Raw genomic sequence first — 5,458 nt, 5'->3', positions numbered from 1 at the left:
CAGGAGCTGCGGTGCCCCCTCAGCACCTCCCACCTGGGCACCTGCAGCGGGCACGGCTCTGCTGCCCTCCCTCCCTCCCTCCCTTCCTCCTTCCCTCCCTCCCTCCTCCTCCTCCTCCCAGCCCAGCTTTTCCCTGCTCGCCTCTGCCAGGACGGGACAGTGACAGCCGGGCTGGTGGCCCTGCAAGAGCCAGAGCCAGCTGAGCCCCGCACCCATCCCCAGGGCTGGCATCTCCACCTCCGCACCTCTCCCTGCCCAGGAGGGGCTGGAGCCCCGCAGGTGTGTCCGGGCAGCCCGGCATGGGAGCGGGGCTGGAGGGAAAACGGGAATCTGCAGGAGCTGAGCGGATGGGGCAGCAGGGCTGGGGTTTGTTCGTGCTCCAGCCGTGCCCGTGTTTGCTGCCCGGGGCTGGCAGCTGCCCCCAGCCTGCGGGGGATTCGCCGGGCTGGGTGGGTTTTTGGGAGTGCGGGAGTTCCGCTCTGGGATAGCGGGATGTCTGCATGGGCAAGGAAATGGAACTGCTGGCTTGTGATCGGGGAGAAGTGGGGTTTGGGGACAATTCACTGGGGTTTGGGGACAATTCACTGGGGACAATCCAGTGGGGGTTTGAGGACAATTCAGTGGAGTTTTGGGGACGATTCACTGGAGTTTGGGGACAATTCATTGGGGTTTGGGGATAATTCACTGAGGGTTTGGGGACAATTCAGTGCAGTTTGGGGACAATTCACTCAGTGGGGTTTTGGGGACAATTCAGTGGAGTTTTGGGGCCAATTCACTAGGAGTTTGGGGACAACTCAGTGGAGGATTGAGGACAATTCAGTGGAGTTTTGGGGACGATTCACTGGAGTTTGGGGACAATTCATTGGGGTTTGGGGATAATTCACTGAGGGTTTGGGGACAATTCACTCAGTGGGGTTTTGGGGACAATTCACTGGGGTTTGAGGACAATTCAGTAGGGTTTGGGGAAAATTCATTGGAGTTTGGGGACAATTTACTGGGGGGCTGGGGACAATTCACTGGGTTTTGGGGATAATTCACTCAGTGGGGGTTTGAGGATAATTCAGTGGGGTTTTGAGGACAATTCAGTGGGGATTTGGGGACAATTCACTCAGTGGGAGTTTGGGGATAATTCACTGAGGATTTGGGGACAATTCAGTGGGGGTTTGAGGACAATTCAGTGGGGGTTTGAGGACAATTCAGTGGGGGTTTGAGGACAATTCAGTGGAGTTTTGGGGACGATTCACTGGAGTTTGGGGACAATTCACTGGAGTTTGGGGACAATTCATTGGGGTTTGGGGACAATTCACTGAGGGTTTGGGGACAATTCTCTGGGGGTTTAGTGACAATCCAGTGGGGGTTTGAGGACAATTCAGTGGAGTTTTGGGGACGATTCACTGGAGTTTGGGGACAATTCACTGGAGTTTGGGGACAATTCATTGGGGTTTGGGGACAATTCACTGAGGGTTTGGGGACAATTCTCTGGGGGTTTAGTGACAATCCAGTGGGTGTTTGAGGACAATTCAGTGGAGTTTTGGGGACGATTCACTGGAGTTTGGGGACAATTCACTGGAGTTTGGGGACAATTCATTGGGGTTTGGGGATAATTCACTGAGGGTTTGGGGACAATTCAGTGCAGTTTGGGGACAATTCACTCAGTGGGGTTTTGGGGACAATTCAGTGGAGTTTTGGGGCCAATTCACTAGGAGTTTGGGGACAACTCAGTGGAGGATTGAGGACAATTCAGTGGAGTTTTGGGGACAATTCACTGGGGTTTGAGGACAATTCAGTAGGGTTTGGGGAAAATTCACTGGAGTTTGGGGACAATTTACTGGGGGGCTGGGGACAATTCACTGGGTTTTGGGGATAATTCACTCAGTGGGGGTTTGAGGATAATTCAGTGGGGTTTTGAGGACAATTCAGTGGAGTTTTGGGGACAATTCACTGGGGTTTTGGGGACAATTTACTGGGGGTTTGAGGACAATTCAGTGGGGTTTGTGGACAATTCAGTGCAGTTTTGGGGACAATTCACTCAGTGGGGTTTTGGGGACAATTCAGTGGGGGTTTGGGACAATTCACTCACTGGAGGTTTGGGGACAATTCACTGGGGGTTTGGGGACAATTTACTGGGGTTTTGGAGACAATTCACTCATGGGGTTTTGGGGACAATTCACTAGGAGTTTGGGGACAACTCAGTGGAGGATTGAGGACAATTCAGTGGAGTTTTGCGGACAATTCCCAGGGTGTTTGGGGACAATTCAGTGGGGGTTTGAGGACAATTCAGTGCAGTTTTTGGGACAATTCCTAGGGGTTTGGGGACAATTCAGTGCCCCCAGCACACAGGTGCTGCTCTTTGGAGCCACCCAGGAGCAGGGCTGGTGCTGCCCAGCTGAGCAGGGAAGGCCAGGCCCGGGCAGGCTGCAGGGCTGCAGGGCTGCCATGCACAGCTGGGGGCTGCAGGAGCTGTTTGCAGCCCCCAGAGCTGCAGATCCCTCCCGGCTCGGGCAGGAGCAGTGCCCTGGATGCTGCCGGGTTGCAAAATTCCCGGCAGCTGGGGTGAGGAAATGGGGCTCCCTTGTGTAATGGGAACGGTGTCAGAGCTACTCATCCCTGAAGGAATGGCAGGGAAACGAGCCAGGGAGGTCACTGGATCCTTCATGGCACTGGAGAAGCAGCAGAACATTTGGAAGGTAGAAAATCTGGGAGGTGGGTGATGTGCTGTGCTGGTTTTTTGCTCTGAGAGTAGCACAGGCTTTATTTCTGTGCATTAAAGCACAGAACTGGTGATAGAGCTGTGTTTTCTAAAGGTGAGTGTTCCTCTAAACCGCCTGGGTTTCTGGGGCTGGCTGCTGACGCTTTTGGCAGCAATAGGAGAGAGGGTTGGAGATGTTTGCTTGGTGGAAATGAAAAATTCACTGAGGGTTTGGGGACAATTCTCTGGGGGTTTAGTGACAATCCAGTGGGGGTTTGAGGACAATTCAGTGGAGTTTTGGGGACGATTCACTGGAGTTTGGGGACAATTCATTGGGGTTTGGGGATAATTCACTGAGGGTTTGGGGACAATTCAGTGCAGTTTGGGGACAATTCACTCAGTGGGGTTTTGGGGACAATTCAGTGGAGTTTTGGGGCCAATTCACTAGGAGTTTGGGGACAACTCAGTGGAGGATTGAGGACAATTCAGTGGAGTTTTGGGGACAATTCACTGGGGTTTGAGGACAATTCAGTAGGGTTTGGGGAAAATTCACTGGAGTTTGGGGACAATTTACTGGGGGGCTGGGGACAATTCACTGGGTTTTGGGGATAATTCACTCAGTGGGGGTTTGAGGATAATTCAGTGGGGTTTTGAGGACAATTCAGTGGAGTTTTGGGGACAATTCACTGGGGTTTTGGGGACAATTTACTGGGGGTTTGAGGACAATTCAGTGGGGTTTGTACTGGGTTTTGGGGATAATTCACTCAGTGGGGGTTTGAGGATAATTCAGTGGGGTTTTGAGGACAATTCAGTGGGGATTTGGGGACAATTCACTCAGTGGGAGTTTGGGGATAATTCACTGAGGATTTGGGGACAATTCAGTGGGGGTTTGAGGACAATTCAGTGCAGTTTTGGGGACAATTTACTGGGGGTTTTGGGACAATTCAGTGGGGGTTTGGGGACAATTCACTCAGTGGGGTTTTGGGGACAATTCAGTGGGGGTTTGGGACAATTCACTCACTGGAGGTTTGGGGACAATTCACTGGGGGTTTGGGGACAATTTACTGGGGTTTTGGAGACAATTCACTCATGGGGTTTTGGGGACAATTCACTAGGAGTTTGGGGACAACTCAGTGGAGGATTGAGGACAATTCAGTGGAGTTTTGCGGACAATTCCCAGGGTGTTTGGGGACAATTCAGTGGGGGTTTGAGGACAATTCAGTGCAGTTTTTGGGACAATTCCTAGGGGTTTGGGGACAATTCAGTGCCCCCAGCACACAGGTGCTGCTCTTTGGAGCCACCCAGGAGCAGGGCTGGTGCTGCCCAGCTGAGCAGGGAAGGCCAGGCCCGGGCAGGCTGCAGGGCTGCAGGGCTGCCATGCACAGCTGGGGGCTGCAGGAGGTGTTTGCAGCCCCCAGAGCTGCAGATCCCTCCCGGCTCGGGCAGGAGCAGTGCCCTGGATGCTGCCGGGTTGCAAAATTCCCGGCAGCTGGGGTGAGGAAATGGGGCTCCCTTGTGTAATGGGAACGGTGTCAGAGCTACTCATCCCTGAAGGAATGGCAGGGAAACGAGCCAGGGAGGTCACTGGATCCTTCATGGCACTGGAGAAGCAGCAGAACATTTGGAAGGTAGAAAATCTGGGAGGTGGGTGATGTGCTGTGCTGGTTTTTTGCTCTGAGAGTAGCACAGGCTTTATTTCTGTGCATTAAAGCACAGAACTGGTGATAGAGCTGTGTTTTCTAAAGGTGAGTGTTCCTCTAAACCGCCTGGGTTTCTGGGGCTGGCTGCTGACGCTTTTGGCAGCAATAGGAGAGAGGGTTGGAGATATTTGCTTGGTGGAAATGAAAATAGAGGTGCTGTGAATTGGGAGAGCTGAGAAAATGCTGTTAAAATCTGCACCTTCACATCCAGCTCGGTTTGTGTGATAAAAATCACATTGAAATCTCAGCAGGGAAGAGAAATAGAGGCAGCCACGAGTCAGTTTTTATGGAATCCTGGAATGGTTTGGGCCGGGAGGGACCTCAAAGCCCACTCAGTGCCAACCCTGCCATGGCAGGGACACCTTCCACTGTGCCAGGCTGCTCCAGCCCCAGTGTCCAACCTGGCCTTGGGCACTGCCAGGGATCCAGGGGCAGCTGCTCTGAGAATTCCATCCCAGCCCCTCATTTCCATCACAGGGAAATGAGGGACTGGAATGGAAATCTACCAGTTGGAAGCCACTGCCTGAGTGCTGTCCCTGCATCCCCTGGGAATTGTCTCTCTCCAGCTTTCCTGGGGCTCCTGCAGGCCCTGCAAGGCCACCCTGAGCTCAGCCCAAAGCTTCTCCTGTGCAGGTGAACAATGCCAGCTGTGCCAGCCTTTGCTGCCAGCAGAGCTGCTCCATCCCTCTGCTCATCCTGGAGCCTCCTCTGGGCTCTCTCCAGCTCTCAGTGCTTGAGGACAAAATTCCTGTTGAGCTCCAAAGCTGAGTGTCACAAATTTTAGGTGCATTCCAGGACAGAAAATTCCCTTTTCCCTTTTAAACCCTGGTGGCACCAGCAGCCTCTGGAGCTGAGCTGCTGGAGATCAGCCCAGCCCAGACTGGGCAGGAAGGGCTGGGCTGGAGCTGAAGGTGCCCACTGGGCTGGGTGCCCTCCACTGGGAGCAGGATCCAGGCTGTGGGAGGAGGATCCAGGCTGTGGGAGCAGGATCCAGGCTGTGGGAGCAGGATCCAGGCTGTGGGAGCAGGATCCAGGCTCAGGGATCCGGATCCAGGTTCAGGGAGCAGGA

General features: G+C 53.7%; 1 protein-coding gene across 1 annotated transcript in view; it reads left to right on the top strand.

Annotated features, from left to right (window-relative positions):
- The first annotated feature begins 230 nt into the window (after positions 1-230).
- KCNE1 (potassium voltage-gated channel subfamily E regulatory subunit 1) overlaps positions 231-5,458 on the top strand; it is an 11,099-nt gene continuing 5,871 nt past the window's right edge. The window contains exon 1 of the mRNA XM_039709540.1: positions 231-279. The gene's annotated coding sequence lies outside the window, so the exon portion shown is untranslated. The remainder of the gene's footprint in view (positions 280-5,458) is intronic.

Source organism: Passer montanus, unplaced genomic scaffold, assembly GCF_014805655.1.
Source record: "Passer montanus isolate IOZ18808 unplaced genomic scaffold, ASM1480565v1 scaffold213, whole genome shotgun sequence".
NCBI classification, from domain to species: domain Eukaryota; kingdom Metazoa; phylum Chordata; class Aves; order Passeriformes; family Passeridae; genus Passer; species Passer montanus.
This window is presented reverse-complemented; position numbering and strand designations above follow the sequence as displayed.